Source organism: Micrasema longulum, unplaced genomic scaffold (assembly GCF_059751315.1).
Source record: "Micrasema longulum isolate JH-2025_06_02 unplaced genomic scaffold, ASM5975131v1 h1tg000554l, whole genome shotgun sequence".
NCBI classification, from domain to species: domain Eukaryota; kingdom Metazoa; phylum Arthropoda; class Insecta; order Trichoptera; family Brachycentridae; genus Micrasema; species Micrasema longulum.
Window position 1 is genome coordinate 366,644 of NW_028277750.1, and position 22,090 is coordinate 388,733.

General features: G+C 32.7%; 1 protein-coding gene across 2 annotated transcripts in view; it reads right to left on the reverse strand.

Moving 5' to 3' along the window:
* The window catches only part of LOC148280668 (uncharacterized), a 104,468-nt gene extending 85,272 nt beyond the window's left edge, over nucleotides 1-19,196 (reverse strand). Inside the window, exon 1 of one of the 2 annotated variants that reach the window (XM_088228022.1) lies at nucleotides 18,840-19,196. The gene's annotated coding sequence lies outside the window, so the exon portion shown is untranslated. The remainder of the gene's footprint in view (nucleotides 1-18,839) is intronic. The other variant, XM_088228024.1, reaches the window with a different exon arrangement.
* Between the last annotated feature and the right edge of the window lie 2,894 nt (nucleotides 19,197-22,090).

The following is a 22,090-nucleotide window of genomic DNA, read 5'->3' on the forward strand; positions in this document are numbered from 1 at the left end:
ACGCCAATACAGTCCTAATAATGGTCTTGTACAGGATTTTTTTAGGATTTAAAAAAAAAAAACTTTTACAGTGTGTTCTTTGAACCCTATCACATCCGAAACCACTTTGATCAGTATGGGCAAGAAAACATATTAGCTTATTAAAAAAAAAAAATACGAGTACATGAGAAAAAAATAAAAACTTGGGATATAAAAAGAAAAATAGAAAATAATAATACATTCATACTAATTAAAATTGAATGCAGTTTTTACTCTTGTTCAAAAAATTTCTTTAATTTACTTTGAATTTATTTATTGATATATTATTTTGAATAGTTTTTAGTTCATTGTGGAGATTATAGTTATTTTGACTCCTTAGAAGACAAAGCTATTTTGACCACCACTTGTGTGAAATTTAGAGAATAATAAATTTGTAAAATAGAATTTATTTTATAAATTGTGTCTACTGTATGAACTTTAAATAATTTATATAGAATTTCCGTATTGAATGTTGAGGGTTACTAAATACTAGCCATTATAATTTATTTTAAAAATTCGCCACGAGGTAAAAACTTCGATAAAATTTTAAACAAAAAGTCAGTTGCACGTATTCTGTCAAAAATGTGATTTAGCTTAAGTTCAAGATTTCTTCGTTATTTTTAAAAGATTTGAAGTTATAATTGTTTCCGCAACTTTAATTATTAAATAAAATGACGTTCATAAGAATCGTTATTTCTTGTTTTCCTTACATTTTTGTATTTATTATTTTTAACCTTTTAATGCCCGATGTAGCAAGTCCACAAAAACTGAACTACTGAGCACAATAACATTAAATATCCCAACTAGAAACCTCAGACAAAACTAACTCTTTCATACCGATAACCATAGAACTAACTATGGTTTTCGTTGCCCCATGCCCAGTATTTTTAGGTCTGCTAACAAATATACCAGTCTTGATTTCTTTGATGACAAGTTGTCTTCTTTCAAAAGATCACTGAATAAAATTAAATTATAATCACCTCTCTCCCGCTTCCACTCCCCCTCAAGTCTAATATATACCAATGTGTCTTTCTACTTTCCTTTATAATATTTTTCTATGCATAACTATGTCCTTAAAAATGCCCACTAGGCGTATATATAAATAAACTAAAATATAAAGTTAAAACTAAAAAAAAAAACTTTTTTTTTTCATTATTTATTTATTTATTTTTACATAAAAGGCATAAATTACCTTTAACATATATTGAGCATAAATATGAAAAAAATACATGTATAAATACACAGCAAAAAATTATAAAAATGCATAACTATAACAATAGTAACAAGTAGGTTATATATAACACATAAGCAACCAAAAATATTAACGAAATAAATACATAAATATGAAAAAACAAAAAAAGAAAAACATTTTTAAATATAGAGAAAAGTTTAAGAATAATATTGCGAGAGAAAAAAAGAAATCAGACTCGTTTTATAACTATCAAGTCCAGAACCAAATATATCGGCCTTGTCCTCATGCTGATTGCCATATTTATGGAGCCTAGGGATAGGCGAGTGCATGTGATAGTCGGTCCCAGAACTTGCAGAACAAAAGAATTTGAGATGAATAAGTCACTTAGATACCAACATAATATTAAAATTCCTAAATTCCACACAAGTCATGGTCAAAATAGCTTTGTCTTCAAAGGTGTAAAAAATTATAATAATCTTTTCAATGAACTAAAAACTATTGAAAATAATATGTCAATACATAAATTTATAGTAAATCTCAAGAAATTTTTTGAACACGTGTAGAAACTACATTAAATTTTAATTAATATAATTGTATTATTGGTATAATTTTTTTTTATGTATCCTATGTTTTTATTTTTTTCTCATGTACTCGTATTTAAAATTATATAAACTCTTATAATAAACAATAAACCACTACAACAGTCACTCTCCAAGCACAAGAGTTAGTCTCTATTTTGGAGAGTTACAGTGATAACATTTACTAGATGTGTAATAGTAGATATGTATAGAATTTAAAAAAAAATTGTACGTTTTATGAAATTTATTAATAAAAACGAAAAAAAAGAGATCTGTGGCGGTCGACCAGGTACACGGAAACACATTAACTCCAGCAAATCATTATTTTCCCAGTATTTGCATAAAAAACATGTATACACGCATATTTTTAGTGGGAATTATAATATTCAAATTTATTTCAACAGAGAGGGAAAACATTTTCGAGAAGGGAATATGGAAGTCTAGGCATTTACAGGGCTTATAATCTGTCATTGGCTGGTTTAAGTGGCCACTTTACACACTGTGTAACATTCACCATTCCATATTTGAACATCCACATTTCCTCAACTCTTCCATCTGTTGACTTTTGTGAAGTAAAAGAGCTAAAACCTTTATCACGTGGGTGAGATTCATCCGGCTGAACCTAATCACCTACTAGGCAACGCTTGAAAACAATTTTCCAATTTTTATACTTATTTTACCAGGTAGTAAGTCAACAATGTTTGAGTATGTCCGAAATGTTTTCCCTCTCTGTTGAAATTAATTTAAATATAAATAACTACCTAGGGAGGAAATCCAGCCAGTCTGCAAGCATTTGGACATACTCAAACATTGTGGAATTATAATAATTTGACATTGGAGAGTTACATAAATAAACAAAATAAAATGAATAAATGTTTTTAAAATGGTGGCCATAAAACACGTACGTGTTTCGCGACAAAATTATCGCGATATTTTTACAGATCAAAGTTTATTTCTTGTTTTGAAGTTAACCATGTTTTTTTTTTGGCAGTGTTTTCGTAAGTAGATCTCTAGTTTGTCTTAAAATAGATATGTCGCCTAGACTCAGAGCCGTTCCTATTAATACACGCCCTGTGCCGGTTTCGTTTTGAGCAGTAGTAATATTGGTAAAACATCTTACTCACATTTCTTGACAACTGTCTTAAGAAAATACGCAAAACTTTATGCGATATCATTAAAGTGTTCATTTTACAAACCGTCTCTTTCTAAAAATACATCGGTGCAAATTTTATTTTTGCTGGAGGCAAAACTAGCAGTTCTCAATAGAGTTCTGGTGCCAAACAAATGTATGAAAGCGAAGTATGGAATTGGACAAATAATTATGAAAGCAGGTTTTTATCTCTCAGAATGTGTGGCAAACGATGTATGATAGGTGGACAAATGTCGAGATTCGTGCATTATGTAAGGCTGAGACAAGCATCGACAAAATCATGAAAGGGATGCTGCGTTAGTTTGGACATATAGAGCAAATGGACAGCGAAAGAACGGCCTGGAATGATCTACGATGTCAATGTTGATGGATGCAGAGAACGAGGAAGACCGAGAAAGTGATGGCAAGATCGAGTTCAACAAATATTTGAAGCTGGACATGTCAAGTGTAGGAATAATCAGCGTGCATGCATGAGAAGTATGAATGTATTTATTATGTAGAAGTATTTATTATACGCACAAGTGTCTTTTACAACATAAAATATAACATTATAGTGAGTTCAGTTATACAAAAATAAAAAAACAATATTAACACATGGATATATATTTTTTAACATTTTTTTTATTTGTCACATCTTTTATGTTTTTATATATTTTTTTTTAACTATGCATGTATTTTACTTTGTTTTATTTAAAAATATGTTTTTGCTATACAATGTCAATTAATTTTTTACTACGTTTTTACTGGTTTTTTGGATGTGTGTTTTACTATGTATTTTACTGGGTTTTTAAAAACGTTTTTTACAATAATTTAGTACATTTTAAAAATGTTTTTTACAATATTTTACAACATTTAAAAAATGTTTTTTAATGCTTGTTTACTATGTTTTTTACTACGTCTACTACCTATAAAAGTAAAATATATATATTTTTTGTATTGATTACTGTTTTTTATATATTTTGATAACAAGGTGATTTTATTCAAAGGTAAGCTATACAAAAATATCATATATTTGTACCTACATAGAAGGTACATAATATAATGTAAGTAATATATCGTTTTTTGCTCATCAAATATGGGCCATGTGACTCGGAGCACATTCTGAGAAAATCATCAAAATGCGACTTTTTGGCATAAAGTAATTAATAGCTTAAATAAATATATTATTTTATTGAAAAACACTGTATTTTTCCTACTTCGTTCATACACAGAAGTGTTATTTTCGATTTAGTTTGTTTTTTTTCAATCGTTTTTATCGATTTTCTGAGAATGTGGTCCGAGTCACATGGCCCATATTTGATGTGGAACGACGATATACTATAAATTGAAATTTTTCTGTGGTTCTGTGTGATACAACAACTCTCATCCATGAAATCAACTCAAACGATGTAAGTTCGTGATATATTATATTATATAGATATATTATCCATAACTTTCATATATAATTCATTAAAAATAAATAAATAATACCACTATGAATTCAGTCGATATTAGGTATTCAATTGAAATGTCAACTGGCCGAATTATTCTAGAAATTAATAGTGCCAAAAACGGCCGCGTCGAGCGCCATATGTCCTACAATATAATGCATGAAAGTACCATAAGTACCAAAGTACCAAAGTACCAAAGTACCATCTCAAAGAAAAATAAATCTTAAGAAATAATGTTTGAAATACTGTTTTCCAAATCAAGAATCTTCAAATAATTTATGTAATCTGCAAGTTTAATCCAGGAGAAAAAACCCGGACTGGGGTAAAGACATTCAAAATAAAGTATAAGTACTCATTTGTATGAAAAAATAAGCTGGAATAATCGGCTAGTTTCTTGGCTCACCGCAGGCGCTGGGCGCGCTTTATTAATATTACTATTTATATTAGGATAAAAATACAAGCGGTGGAAACGATTTAAAATAAACAGTAATTATTTATTTGTTTTTCTGTAAATAAAGTTACAGTAAAACATTATTCAAGTTACAGTAAAACATTATTCAATCCGTGCCTCATGTCTGAGGATGGTGATTACGCCTGACTCCAGGCATGGCTCGTCTGTGGACAGTCTCCCTCCATCTGGAACGGTCTTGTGCTCTTCTATAGGCATTCGTCAGTGATGATTCTGATAATTCAGTGATGCCGTTCAATCTTGTCGGTTGGCGTCCACGCGACCTTGTCCCTTCGACACTTCCCATGAGAAAAGTTTTCTCCAAACTATCAGAGTCTCCCCTGGAAATATGCCCAAAGAAGTGCAGGATTATTTTCTCGCACATGGATATCAGTCTTTCTCCTATGTCCAGTTCCTGGAGAATAGATGCATTCGTACGTCTGGCCGTCCACGGAATCCGCAGCACTCGCCGCCAATACCACATCTCGAAAGCTTCGATTTTTTCTTTTCAGATTCCCTCAGTGTCCAACACTCCACACCGTACATGAACACTGAGAAAACCGAGGCCTTCACCAGACTCTTTTTGGTGTTAATGGTTATACTGCGATTCTTCCAGATTTTCACCAGCCGACTCATAGCACTTTTGGCAATACCAACACGTCACCGTATTTCACCTTCACACCCATCGCCATTGTTAATGAGAGAACCTAGATAAATGAAATTGTTGACTCTTTCTAAGTTGCGTAGTAAGAATAATGGCGCTACTTTATTAGCTCGATCAATGATCATAACATTAAAATAATAATAATAATAATTATAGATAACTTATATAGCGCCATTTTTGTAATATAATACCTCAAGGGTGCATTACAAAGTGATTATATAAAGATAAAAATTTAATTTTAACTTTTTATTTTAAGAAAAATAATGTACATTTTCATATTACTTTTCCACCACATGCTAAGAATTTATTCAAATGATTTAGAGAACAAGTGGGTTTTAAGTTTCTTCCGAAACATCACTTCACTCTCACAGTTTCGGATTTCTGCTGGGAGAGCATTCAACGCCGTAGGGCCTGCGACCGCAAATGCACGTTCGCCGAATTTAGTGCGCTGTTTGCGTAGAGGTATAATAACTTTTCCTTTCGACGTAGATGTAGCTGATCTAAGCGTAAGACGTCTGTCAGCTAGTTCATCTGGAATGCAGAGTTCCCTTAGATATTCTGGAGCAGAGTTGTGCAGTGACTTATACATAAGCCAAAAGAGTTTGTATTCCACCCTTTGTGGAAAACGTAGACAGTGCAATTCCCGAAGTAGTGGAGTGATATGACTGAATTTAGAGATTACAAAAATAAGTCTCGCTGCGGCATTTAATACAGCCTGTAGGCGAGTCATTGGTTGGTCAAATATAATGGTAAGCTGCGCATAATCGCTTCTATAGGCGGTTCGCCCCTGATAGCTTGTATTTAAATGATATATGTGCTCGTATATTTATTGTACGCCAGTGGAATGAAATATAATAAAATGTGTCAGTTAACCGCAGGTTCGACTCGGAATATTCGTCTCCGCTAGTTCCGTCTCGTGTAAATGGATTTCCATTGTTTGTTTATGGAACCGCGGAACTGTATATTGTATAACTTCACTAATAGTAACTAGTGGAACTATTTCGGTCGCCGAATGCAATCGAGCTACTTGGCCTATACGCAACGCATGTAGATATACGAAATTCCACGATTCGGTCTGCACATATATTCGTTTAAAATGTGGTGTTAGACCTTAAGTTAACACAAAAATTTGACCCTTCAGGCCTCATTTTAATATTTTTTATTTTAATTTATTGCAACAGAGAGGGAAAACATTATTGAGAAGGGAATATGAGGTCTAGACATTTACAGGGCTTATGACCTGTCGTTGGCTGGTTTAAGTTCACATTGAGACCATGATAAAAAAATTAAATGATATAGGAGTAAAATCTCAAGAATACAAACTATTAAAATCATACTTAACTAATCGGAAGCAGTATACCTTTGTAAATGAAAAAAAAAGTAAAATACAAACAGTAAATTTTGGAGTCCCACAAGGATCTATTTTGGGTCCACTGTTATATATTTTATATATTAATGACTTATCACTGTATAATTTTAAAGGGAAAATTATTATGTATGCCGACGACATTGGACTTTTTTATAAAAATCAAACAGACGTATTAACAAACAATGACATAAACGAAGACCTTACTATATTGACTAAATGGACAAACACAAACTTACTTACACTTAATGATAAAAAATGCAATATTATCCATTTTGAATCTAGAAAAAAATGTCACAAAGTAGATGCTTACATAAACAATGAACGACTAACTGAAATTGAACATGTTAAATATTTAGGACTAACAATAGACAGACAATTGACATGGACAATTCATATCAACAATTTAATTAGCAAAGTGGCAACTTTATCGAGTCTATTTTTTTCAAATCAAAAACTTTGTTCCAATAAAGGAAAAAATTTTAATGTATGAAGCATATGTTAAAACTAAAATATGTTATATGCAACTACTATGGGGAACAGGATATCAAAATGACATAAACAGACTACAAAGACAGCAAAATAAAATATTAAAGTTAGTATATGACCTTCCCTATCTAACAGCAACTAAAGAACTTTTTGAACAAACTAAACAATTAAACGTAACTGAACTCTTTAAACTAGAATCTTTAAAATTTATTCATAAATTAGCCACTGATGTAATTGTAGACGAAGAATTAAAACTTGAAAAAAATTGTAGTAAACATGAACACAATACGAGAATTTCAGAAAAATATCATATACAATCTTTTAAAACGAGAAAAGGACAATCGAGACTTATAAACCATGGACTGAAATTATACAATAAACTACCAGACAAAACTAAACAAAAGACTCAGGCAACCTTTACAAAAGATGTTAAAAATATTATTATTAACAGTAGAATTTGAATTTTAAAAGTGAAAATATTTTGTTAAATGTATGTAACCCGTAAGGGTTTATCAATAAAATTTAAATAAAAAAAAAAAAAAATAAAAAAAAAAGTGGCCACTTTACACATTGTGTAACATTCACCATTCTGCCCATGTTTAAACATCCACATTCCCTCAACTCTTCCATCTGCTGACTTGTGTGAAGAAAAGGAGCTGAAACCTTTATTATGTGGATGATATTCACCCGGCTGAACCAAATCACCCACTAGGCAACGCCTGAAAACAATTTTCCAATTTTTATACTTCTTATTTTTTTCATTTCATTTTTATTTTCCATTTTCATTTTTTTTTTGCATTACAGTGGTGAATTACATTACAGAACAACCAGGCTTGAGAAAAAACACATTTTAATTTTTGTGTTCTCACCGGGAATCGAACCCGGAACCTTCCGTGCGTGAGTCGAGCGTATTGACCACTACACCACGGAGGGCACCTTTTCTTTTACCAGGTAGTAATTCAACAATGTTTGAGTATGTCTAAGTGCTTGCAGACTGGCTGGATTTCCACCATAGGGAGTTGTTCATATTTAAATTTATTGCAACAGAGAGGGAACACATTATTGAGAAGGGAATATGGAAGTCTATGCATTAACAGGGCTTATGACCTGTCATTGGCTGGTTTAAGTGGCCACTTTACACACTGTGTAAAATTCACCATTATTTTAATCGTTTAACTGCAACTGTAACTACAGATAGTCAAAATAAATCTTATTACTTTCTAGAGTTACGAGGGTTAGGTGAAAAGTTCTCGGCCTGACAATGAAAGACTGCGATTTTCAGTTAAAAAACGATTGAATTTTTCTACATAATCTCCCTTGACTTCAACACGCTTAATCCAGCGTTTTTCCAACATCAGTATTCCTTCTTGGAAGTGAGAGTCTGGAAGGCTGTGAAAATATTCATCTACGGCACTTTCAACTTCTTCATTGGACGCGAAGCGCTTCCCAGAAATATATTTCTTTAAGTTTGGGAACAGATAAAAGTCTGAGGTTGCCAAATCAGGAGGATAGGGGGGATGGTTGAGCAAATCGTATTGCAAATCCCGCAGTTTTCCCATCGCCAATTCACCCTCGTGTGCAGGTGTGTTGTCCCGGTGAAAGATGATTTTTTTCTTCTTCAAGCCAGGTCTGTTTGCGCGAATTTTGGCATCCAGCTGTTCAAGAAGTTTGGAATAATATTTGCCTGTAATCATTCTGCCTTTTTCAAGGTAATCAATTAACAGGATCCCTTTCGCATCCAAAACACTCTGGCCATGACCTTGCCGGCAGATGCGATCGACTTTGCTTTCTTTGACGCTGAACTACCGGCTTCCACCTACTGCTTGGATTGCTGTTTCATTTCTGGCGTGTAGTGATGGATCCATGTATCATGCATGGTGAAAAATCGCCGCACAAAATCGGTTGGATCCTTATTGAATCGGTTCCAACATTGCTGCGAAAGTCGTTTGCGCATTTGCTTTTGATCAGCATTCAGCAAATGCGGCACCCATCTCGCGCAGAGCTTTCGCATCCCTTATTCTCCGTGCAAGATGTTTTGTACCCTTTTTTCCGATATCCCTACAGCCTCAACTATCTCACTCACCTTCATTTGTTTATCGTCTAACACAATATCATGCACCTTTTCGATGGTTTCCGATGTGGTGGCGGTTTTTGGCCGTCCTTCACGTGGGTCATCTTCAAGGGACATGCGACCACGTTTAAATTCATCTGCCTACTTTTTAACGGCTGACATGGAAGGAACAGAGTCCCCGTAAACTATTGTCAACTTCGAATGAATTTTCTTAGGGGTTCATCTATCTAAAACGAAGAATTTTATGACCACACGATATTCAATTTTATCCATTTTGACGAAAAACACGCAAGACGTCCACTGCAAAAATTTGTGTAAGCAAACTACTTGAGAGAACAAGTTGAAACTTGTCATACAAACTAATGTGCACCAAGGCAGGCAATATATTTTTTTTGCTGATTGCAATGCTATTTCTGGGTCAGGCCGACAACTTTTCACACTACCCTCGTACTAGACATTCCACCCTGATGTTGCAAAAGCAATAAAAAAATAAAACAACTTTCGGCCAAAGAGGATTGGTCTTCTTTTCCATTTAAGTGTAGAACCTTCTTCCATTGTCCATAAGAACAATTAGAAAATACTGTCACTAAAAAATTGCCATTAAGAATTGGATAATGGAGGTGGGATGCGAACGGATTGATGAGTGGATCAGGCCAAATAGGTAGAAATATGTTTCAAATGAAACACTTTGTAATTTTTACCACGTAAGAGATTAATATATTATAACAACTAGTTTCAGGTATTCTGAATTACCCATCATCATGTGTAAATATAAACAAGGTAAACTCATCATCTGTTTATATATACACCTGATAATAGTCAATTCAGAATACCTGAAACTAGATGTTTTATAATATATTTATACCTCAGAGGCAGACGGATGCTAATCCAGAATTTGATGCAATGTCATTTTGATTTTCGTATCCAGTTTATGATCATGTCCACTGATTTTGAAGACATGTAAGTCTTATAATGAAAGAACCTATGTATTAAGCTACTGAAAGTATAAATTAATGCTATAAATTATTATTTTTTATTTATTTTTATTTATTTATTTAACTTTTTGTACATAATGTTATTTGTACATTGGCGGGCTTATTGCCAAATGGCAATTTCTTCCAACCAACCAATAAAATAAAAGTTTTATTTTTATAATTCAAGTTACAGAACATATTCAATAGAAAAAAAAAGATTAAAAAGTTAAAATATATAAAAATAGAAATAAACGTATTTGTTTATAAATTACCTTAAATCAAAACTATTACTCAATGGGAAAAAGGAAAAAAGAGGAAAGAGGAAAAAGGAAAGGAGGAGAGATTAAAGAAGAGAAAGGAGATGTTTCTTCAGACGTGATTTAAACAGAGATAATGTAGTAACATATTTGATGGTGGATGGGAGATGATTCCACAGTCGAGCCGCATGGACACTATATGAGTTAGAGAAGAAAGAGGAATTGTGTATGGGTATTAAGAGAGTGCCTTGAGAATGAGAACGAAGAGGTAAACCATGAACTGATAAGCGTTGCAATTTTTCACACAGGTATATAGGAGCGTTAGGATTATGAAGTACATTGAACAGAAGTGAGAGGGAGTGATAGTCTCTCCGCTGTCTAATTTTGTGCCTACGATAATCAGAAATGTGGTCTAATTTCCTAAGACCAAAAATGTACCTTATGCATGTATTCTGAAGTCGTTCAAGTTTATCGAGTTGCTCACAGCTTAAATCAGTCATGGAAACATCAGCGTAATCTAGAATGGGTAGTAGTAATACTTGTACAAGGGTGCATTTAGTACTAATGGGTAAGAATTTTTGCAACCTTCTCACGTAGAGATGGATTCTTAAGGCTTACGTGGAACATTTGACGTTTGGATTTGCATCCGTCTGCCTCTGAAGTACAGAATTAAACTCATGTGGTTAAAATTATTAAAAGTAAAAAAAAAATAAGTAAAGCTGAAATAATACATAATGTAATTTATGAATAGAGTTTCAATTTGTAAGTTTTGTGTGTTTTTATTATGTTTCATATGTAATTGATATTATGATTTAAATATGTTAAATAAAACATTTAAGTTAGTAAGTGAAAATTCTTGATGGAAGTTCATTGTAATTTATTATATAAATAAAACACGAGTGATACTTTAATCCACAAATTTGGAATATCCAGTGACCGGTTTCACCAGTCTCGAAGATGTCGCGAAAGCGATGAAACCGGACACTGGATATTCCAAATTTGTGGATTAAAGTATCACTCGTGTTTTATTTATATAATAAATGTTTAATAAGGCATGTTTCAAAATTATATAAAATGTCTCCCTCGGCACGGGACACCCCAGTGAGGGAACATTATCATTAATGCAAGAAAAATAATACATACTTAGTAAAAGAACAAATAAATAAATATAACAAGTTTTCAACAATGTTTGATTATGTCCAAATGCTTGCAGACTGGCTGGATTTCCTCCCTAGGGAGTTGTTCGTATTTAAATTTCTTTCAACAGAGAGGGAAAAAGTTTTCGAGAAAGGAAAAAAGAAGTCTAGGCATTTACAGGGCTTATGACCTGTCATTGGCTGGTTTAAGTGGCCACTTTACACACAAAGAGAATCTCAAAGGATGAATCTCACCCACGTGATAAAGGTTTCAGCTCTTTTACTTCACAAAAGTCAACAGATGGAAGAGTTGAGGAAATGTGGATGTTCAAACATGGGCAGAATGGTGAATGTTACACAGTGTGTAAAGTGGCCAGTTAAACCAGCCAATGACAGGTCATAAGCCCTGTAAATGCCTAGACTTCCATATTCCCTTCTCGAAAACTTTTTCCCTCTCTGTTGAAAGAAATTTTAATAACAAGTTTTACTTAAATTTTAAGTTAAATCAAAATCAAATCAGAAACGGGTTGTGGTTTTGTGTCTAGTGGAAATGAAAATGGCCACCAAAATTGAAAAAAATGTGTAAATTGTAAGAAGACTTATTTTTCTTTTTTATTAAGTAAATACGAGGGTTGTGTAAAAAATAAGGTTCTCGATTTTTTTCAGTTTTAAGGCATTTTTTATTTGATCCGAAAAGTACATCATTGGAAAACTTAATTTCTTAAATATTTTTTTAACATAATCAACAGATTTTTCAACGCATTTTTGTTGACGACTAATCCACTTTTGGAATCCAGCTTCTAAGAAGTTCGCCGCCAGTCCGCGGAGGAATTTGGTGCTTTCCAATTATGTATTTTTCAGTTCAAATAAAAAAAGCCTTAAACCTGAAAATAATTTGAGAACCTTATTTTTTACACAACCCTCGTATTCTATCACTTCTTCACAATATTTTAAATAATCCCACTTCGCCTGTTTATCTGAGAGAGCTCATTCAACCTCTTTCACAACACGGACTATCTCTTCGTTCTAGTAACGAGAGAACCCTTTTAATACCCTGTCATCGCTCTAATTTTTTTGCCTCCTCTTTCACAGTAGTAGCCGCTCGATGTGGAATAATCTACCCACTAATGTTAGAGACGCCCCTTCATTATTTTCATTTAAGTCAAGATTGAAATGTCACTATCTAAATATTTAAATTGTTTCTTTATCCTTCTTCTTTCCTTCCCATCCCCTCTCCTCTCTTCATAGTATAGTGTTATTTTAGTGTTTATCTTTGCTTTTAATTTTTGTATAAAATTGTAAGATTCAATATGTCCTTGTATTTATAATTTTCTCAAACTGAACGGTTTGGGTAGGTAGGAAGAAATTGCCTTAAGACAATATGCCCGCCCTTATATGTACATGTATTTATTGTATATTTCATTTCATTTCATTTTTTTTTTGCACCACAACAGGCCAGGAGGCCCAATTACAGTGGTGAATTACATCACAGAACACCCAGGCTTGAGAAAAATCACATTTTAATTTTTGTGTTCTCACCGGGAATCGAACCCGGAACCTTCCGAGCGTGAGTCAAGCGTCTTGACCACTACACCACGGAGGCCGCCAAAATATATGTATATAAAGTGTCAAATAAATAAATATATATATGAGTCAAGGGTATTGACCACTACACCATGGAAGCCGCCAATAATATAAGCTTATCTGGAACATTTTTTGGACGTGACGACACTTGATCCCTCTGCTGGTCATTCCCTTTCTTTTGGGGACGACTTTTTAGCCTGGATTTGTATGAAGTGTCATCTCTATATATTACGTCTCAATGGATTTAATTCGATTTTATATCCTTGGTCTGCAGGAAGCGAGCAATATCATGTTTGGTGACCTTTATACATTATTGTAACAATTTTTTGTTTCGTTTTCTTACTGTGCACACAGTAGTCATAAGCAAATAGGCATTTTTTTGCAAAAGTAAAGCATAAAACCTGTGTGTGTCATATCTACACTGAGTTTTGATTTGTGAATTTCTAGGTATTGTGGTATTTCTTAAAAACTTAAAAACATTGTATCATATATCGCATTAAAAGTTTTAAACTGCTAATTTCTCTAGGTCAAATGAATCGAAAATTTTCGAATTAAATTACTTTATATTATTTAACAAATTTTCAGAATTTTGGAAAAAAACAGCCTTTTTGCTTATGATGGCTGCATAGTAATCACACAAAAACTCTTAAATATTCTCCATCTTTGTTGTAACGTGTAAATCAAGTTATTTCGCAGTTTCCTTATGAATCGAAGATCAATTTACGAAAATATAGTCAAATAAAGATGTGAAAGACGCACGAAAGTTAAAAAAATGATTTAACTTCTAGATATTATGACAACTGATCAAAGAATCAAAATCAATGTTGCCAATGAAATTAACAAAATAATTACAGAAATAGTTCCCAGATTAAAAAAGAAAAAAAAAAATTAAGTTCTTTATAACTATGCAACAAGAGGATCTAAAAATAAAAGACTGGAAAAGAAATCAATAGAATGTCCCAGAACTAACTCATGTACGAGGAAATACAGTTATTTAAGGAAATGCCAGAAAACATAAAAAAATAAAAAAGTGTAAATATATTTAAAACAAGCTGAACCCGGCAATGATTTGCTATCGCAAGATTTGAGTACATACTCGTGTATAAATATATATATATATACATATATAAAATGAACACAATCAAAAGTTTGATATCAATTATTGTATTTAGTCCAAATTGAATATGTACTTATCATAGAATTAAGAATAGTCCAGAAACCGCATACGCACATCAAACAGAGGGCGACTAAACTTCTCATTAATGAGTAGGTTTACGTTTTGACCCATTCTTCCGACCATTCTTCATTCATTCTTCGTTCGCATTCTTCATCTAACTTCTTCCAACCAACTGATAAAATAAATTTTATTTTATTAGGTAATTCAACAAAGATACATACAAGAAAACATACCATTTAAAAGCATTCGTCGTAATAATTTAATATGCATATATATCTTCAATTATAGAATTACACAAAATACGTTAAGTTGTAATACATATTTTAAAATATTTTTGTTTATACGGGATACAATACAATAAAAAATAAGTTGTACGTGTGTACTTATTGAATAAGATTTATTCCTAAGAGATTATTCGCAAAAGCTGAGAGAGTATCATGAAAAATGTCAATTTTATTGTTTCGGCAGTATATATTATATTCCCGACACATGCGAGCCATAGGTGTGTGGTATGTAGCATTATTTGAAAACAAGGTCAGTTTAAATATTTCCCGATGTCTGAGTGTTCTCAATCCTGCATTTATTTGTATTTTATTTAGAAGGTTAGTATCTACTTTGTAGTTTAATATTTTATACAGAAATTTTATATCGAAAACAACGCGGCGTTTTATCAGAGAATTAAAATGAAAAAGAGTTAGAAGTTGCTCGTAATTTGAATTTAAACGTGGGTTAGAAATTCGGAACTTATACATAAGGTACTTTAAGAACTTTTTTTGAACAGATTCTATTGAGTTTATATGGTTTTGATATTGCGGACTCCATAAAGGTGTTATTAAGATTATTTAAGCTTTCACATTGATCCAAAAAACGTATTAATTAGTTATAGTAATAATTTTAATAACACCTTTATATTATCAGATGGTTGGAATTTGGCAATGAAACCACAAATGTACAATTTATATAAAGAAATAAAGAAATAAACAAAAATACGTATCCAAAATATAATTGATAAATAAGTATTCCAACATGGTTTTCCTGTCACTGTCTTGCGATGCCTTCCCGATACTGTGCGAAAAAGACAACGGCATGTCAGACCTTTTGTTACGTTTCGTTGTCCCGTTTTCCGCATCTCAAAAGTCAACAGATTTTGTTTCTTAGAATAAAATTTTCTGTATCAATACGTTTTGCGTTTTTCAAAAATTGTTTGTATTTCGTGCGCCGACAGCAGATAAAACTGTGTCTAGTTCCATATTAAACCATTTTTGTAAAAACGAAACAAGAGGGACACGCCAATAGTAAATATCTCTAGTGTGTAAAAATTCACTGCTCTAGCGTCATAATCCAGAGAGAAAATACAGGAATACGTTTGTAGAAAAATAGTTAGATCGCGTTTCCTCTTAAGATTAAAAATTAAATTTAAAATACAAACTTTTTTAATAAACAAAAATACAACGTTATCTAAATTATCCAATATATGTGCATTTTTGTCCGATGCAACCCTGGAAAATCGATGAAAAACACATTTTTCCACATAACTTATTGAAGATTTCATTATTTATATAAACCTCAAAGACGTGAATTAGAAAATTTCGCAAAAAATCGCACGTAATTATTTCATTTAATTTTTTCATTTCATTTTTTTTTTTTGCACCACAACAGGCCAGGAGGCCCAATTACAGTGGTGAATTACATTACAGAACAACCAGGCTTGAGAAAAATCACATTTTTTAATTTTTGTGTTCTCACCGGGAATCGAACCCGGAACCTTCCGTGCGTGAGTCAATCGTCTTGACCACTACACCACGGAGGCCACCAATCCGTCAAGCCATTTTCGAGTTTTTGCGAGATTAATAGCGGCGATTCATTTTTATCTATACAGGGTGTTCATTAAACCCTGTCACATCCGAAACCACGATGATCAGTATGAGCAAGAAGACAAATTAGCACCTTAAAAAAAGTATTTAGAACAAGGAAAATTTTAAAAAAATTAAATATTAAAAAAAAACAAATAGTTGCTTTGGAAGAAGTGAGGGAAGCGCGACGCAGTATCAGACTACCCCCTCACCCTCCTCGTTTCTGCCCTGCAGAAGTAAGAAACCATTTGCTTTTTTTATATTGTATTTTTTTTAAAAATATTGGTTAAAAAAAAAATTTGAATGTGCTAATATGTCTTCTTGCTCATCGTGGTTTCGGATGTGACAGGGTTTAAAGAACATCCTGTATATCGTGGGCATACAAGAGAAATTGACCAAGTGACAAAATCAATAATATTCATGGGAACCATTTTAGTGTTTTTCTAGAGTTCAATTGCTTCTCAAAGATCAGATTTTTCAAGTAGGAGGTTGATAATTTTACGTTACATGAACGGTACTTTCAACTTTAATGTAAAGTATAAACTTATTAAAAAACATTATCACCTTTATTTATAAAAAAAAACTTATATAATTTTACCTGTAAAATTTGTCATGAAATTTTGCAGATAATCATTTTTGTTTCGTTCATTGAGGGAGGTAATATTTTATTTTATAACTATAAATTATGTTTTTGGGATTTTTTATTTCAATAATCTATTTTTTCATATTTATGAAGGTTAAATAAACATAGAAATACAAAATTTATGAAAAAGAACAAATAATTAAGAAGTGTTACGTAATAAATTACGTAATAAATTTTATTAATAAACTTTTTATCTTTAAAAAAACCGTATCTGTCAAATACAAAACGTATACTAACTTACCAACCACTAACTGTAACTAACTCTTTACTGGCGACATCTATCTGCAAGTAAAATTGACTAACTGTTCCTTAGTCAATTATTTGGATCTTAAATTTACTAGTAAAAATGACTATGTGTGTTGGTCAGTTTTACTTGTCAAAAATCTGTGAGCTTCTATCAAATAGCCACATATTTTACAAATTAAATTCTTTTTGGAGTGTCGGATCGACTTGCCATTTTTACCAGATAAGCATTATTATTATGGATAACTTATATAGCGCCATTTTCGTAATAAAATACCTCAAGGGCGCTTTACATTGTGATTCTATTGTTAAATTAATTTAATTGAAGCTTAAAAATTTGTAATTTAATTAAAACAATTTATTTTGTTGTCACGTGCTACGGATTTATTCAAATGATTTAAAGAACAAGTGGGTTTTATGCTCATACGATGTCAAAAAGTCAATAATCTCAATTTTATCATTTTTGCAAATGATCACTTTTACTTGTATAACCACGATATATTAAATGTAGAGTATATATGTAAAAAATACAAGGATGCTTATATTGTAAATAGTGAATATACATAGGTTAATATAAGTGTACATATTAAACAGTTTGAAAATTATAAATTAGGATAGTAGGTGCGCAATAGTAATAAATAATTCAACAATGTTTGAGTATGTCCAAATGCTTGTAGACTGGCTGGCCTAGGGAGTTATTTATATTTAAATTTATTTCAACATAGCGGGAAAACATTTTTGAGAAGGGTATATGAAAATCTAGGCATTTACAGGGCTTATGACCTGTCATTGACTGGTTTAAGTGGCCACTTTACACACTGTGTAACATTTGCCATTCTGTTTATGTTTGAACATCCACGTTTCCTCAACTCTTTTATCTGTTGACTTTTGTGAAGTAAAAGAGCTGAAACCTATATTACGAGGGTGAGATTCATCCGGATAAATGCCTAGACTTCCATATCCCCTTTTCAAAAATGAAATAAATTGTAATATGAATAACTCCCTAGGGAGGAAATCCAGCCAGTCTACAAGTATTTGGACATACTCCAACATTGTTGAATTAACTACCTGGTAAAAGAATAAGTATACAAATTTGGAAAATTGTGGTCAGGCGTTGCCTAGTAGGTGATTTGGTTCAGCCGGATGAATATCACCCACGTGATAAAGGTTTCAGCTCTTTTACTTCACAAAAGTCAACAGATGGAAGAGTTGAGGAAATGTGGATGTTCAAAGATGGGAAGAATTGAGTATGTTACACAGTGTGAAAAGTGGCCACTTAAACCAGCCAATGACAGGTCATAAACCCTGTTAATACCTAGACTTCCATATTCCCTTCTCAAAATGTTTTTCCTCTCTGTTGAAATGAATTTAAAGTAATAAATAATGTTAAAATAAGTACAGATGTAAATACTACGTTGTAAATATATATTAGACTGTGTTTATAATAGACTAAATAAAATAAACGATAAAAAAAAGAAAATATCACACGTCGTAAATGGTGAAATTATTGTCACAAAATATAAGCGGTTTAAAATGTTGTAATGTGGCAAGTGATTAAAAACTTACCCAACGTAAACATATGAATATTTTAATCCCGTGTTCAGTCTTGAAAGTAATAATAACTCAGAAACAACATCAAAAAAGATTTTAATTAAAAAATCAATCAGCGAACAGTTTGGCTTATATCAATGTAATCTCTGAGCCGATTGTAAACTTCAAAAACATTTCAAATTGGTTTGATGCGCCTCCCGTCACAAAAACTTGTCAAAAACACATAAAACCACACTGAAAACTACGCAAACCAACACATTATATTACTGTCAGTAATTTATGAGTAATTGTGTTTGAAAAACTCGCGATTTTGGAAGATTTTTCGAGGTTACGAACGGCGACACGCTCCCGCCGACATTTCATCGCGAACTGGAAAAGCTTTGGAAAAGTTCAGGTTATGATTACGCTGGGAAAAACGAATTTATTTATGGAGCTCTGTTGACAAGAAGGCGAACTAACGATTTGGAATAGTATTTCGAATGATTTATCGCTTTTTAAAAACTGACTGAACAAAACGTAGTAGTTTTTGTAACAGACAAATAAACTTTAAATTTGAATGAAATGAATATTAGAATAATATCATACAACATTCTAAAACGACCAAAATCGAGTTGAGGAAAGTAAATTCTAATCTTATAGGCATAAATTAACTTTGAGGTAAGGGCAGTAGAATGTGATTTCCTCAAAATACCAGGGTCTGCAATAATGAGGAACTTCAGCCCTACGGGAAATTTGATGCATAAAATATATTCTTAGGCGCGGTAAAAATGAAATCATTAAATTGTACAGCAAAATTTCATGAAAATGTACGAAAAAAATATTATAATAAAAATCAACTATTTTGAACGACGTCACAAGTTCTTCCGAATCAACCAATGATAGTAAAAATTAGAGCATTAAATTGTACAGCAAAGTTTCATGAAAATGTACGAAAAAAATATTTAAAAAATATTTTAATAAAAATCAACTACACTACGACAACTCACCAATCAGCAGAACTCACCGACAAGTGCTTGTGATGTCACGGGGGGAGTATTTTAAAATTACACAACTTTAAAAAACTAAGCACTGATAATACGATACAGAATTTTTTATTTTTTTTGATTGGCTTAGTTTGATAATTAACAAATTATTTTTAAAAAAAAACTCAACTCACTCATCCTATAAATTTTATACATTAAAAAAAATACACATTATACAAATACGACACGTTTTAGAGAAGGGATAAACATGTCAATGCTTATGTCACTGGCAGGTTTAAATGGCTAGTTTGCGTTCTGCCTATATTTGAACATCCATATTTCTACTACTCTTCCGTTTGTTGAGTTTAGCGAAACCTTTATTGATTCGGATGATTTTATTTTTTTATATAAGAGTTGCATTATTTTTTACCTTGCTTATAGTATCATCATCATCATCATCAGGCGTCTCTTGTCCAATGTTGAACATAGGCCTCCCCCTTTAGTCTCCATCTATCATTATGGGGGGTTATTTTGGACGGCCACAATTAAGTAGCTCCATACCACGCTGTCCAGACGGGTTGGTATGGGAGATTTTTCGGATCTCCTTCCTTACGGGCAACGGGGACTTAAGTCCGAGCCAATGTCACGGTTATTCCGCCGATTTTTGGTCGTCAGAGCCTCGTCAGTTATCTAGCAGAGGAGACCACGAGCAGGTGAGGTTGACATTTGGGTTGGCCAGGTGTTCTTTCGCCAACGCCCTTCCCCCCCTTATAATATACAAGGTTTTAATTCCAAAGAGAAGACTTTTCTGCAGTTAAATAACTTTAAATTTAAGCGTTTTTAGGATCAGAAAGAATACTTTAGAGTGGGCCAATCAGAAACTTCTCACTATTTGCTCATGTGAAGAGGAAACCACTTAAAACTCTTCAGGTGAAGCCGGCCAGGCCCGTTGACAGTAGTCAACAGGCCTCCTGTTTCACTAGAAGAGTGTTCGGCATTTCGTTTCCTACTTTGATTTATTTTGCCAATTGCCTGCACGATAATGACCATGTATGATACTACCTTTTGTGTGAGTTCTTGATTGATTCGGATGACATTTTCTGACTGAATTATTCTACTACTACTACAACTACTACTACCATCACGCCATTTCCCCGTAGGGGTAGGCAGAGAGAATGGACCACCACACACGTCTATCCTGGCATACACTCCTAGCCTCTTCCACATTCATACATCTTGTCATACATGCCCTTCGGTTCTGTCTGCTTTTGATATGACCAGACTTAAGATTTTGGTTTATCTGATCATGCCACGTCTTCCTTGGTCGTCCTCGTCTAACGTTGCCGTGAATTATTCTCTTTTAAAAAAAGTCTAATGTCCAGTACCTTCCAGTAGCAAATGGTGATTTTATTTACAGGTAAGCTATAAAAAAAATATATATTTGTACCTACATAGGAGGTACATAATATACACTATAAATTGATTTTTTCTGTGGTTCTGTGTGATACAACAACTCTCATCCATGAAATCAACTCAAACGATGTAACTTCGTTATATATTATATTATATAGACATATTATCCGTGACTTTAATATATACTTCATTAAAAAATCAATAAAAAATACCATTATGAATTCAGTCGATATTAGGTATTCAATTGAAATGTCAGCTGGCCGCATTGTTCTAGTTATTAATAGTGCTAAAAACGTCCGCGTGGAGCGCTTTATGTCCTGCAATATGACGCATAAAAGTATCTCAAAGAAAAATAGTCCTTAAAAAACAATATTTGAAATACTGTTATCTGTAAGTTAAATCTAGGAGAAAAAACTCGCACTGGGGTTAATACATTCAAAATATAGTATACTTATTTGTATGAAAAATAGGCTGGAATAATCGGCTAGTTTCTTGGCTCACCACAGGGGCTTGGCGCGCTTTATTATAATTTATATTTATATTAGACAAAATTAAGAAAGGTCTTTTGCGATGGTTCGGTCATGTGGAGCGAATGAATGATGAAAGAACGGCTAAAAAGATTTATGATGCGAATGTGTCTGGTTGTAGAAGTCGAGGAAGGCCGAGAAAGACATGGCATGATCAAGTACAACAAATTCTTGAAAGTGGTCATGTGAAAAGTCGGAATAATCGACGTGCGTGCATGAGAAGATGTATGAATGTGAAGGAAGCAAAGGAAGTGTGCCAGGACAGAGTGGTGTGGCGTTCTATCCTCTCTGCCTACCCCCCTGGGAAATGGCGTGATGGTTAGTTAGTTAGTTAGTTAGTTTATTAGAATATAAATAAAAACGG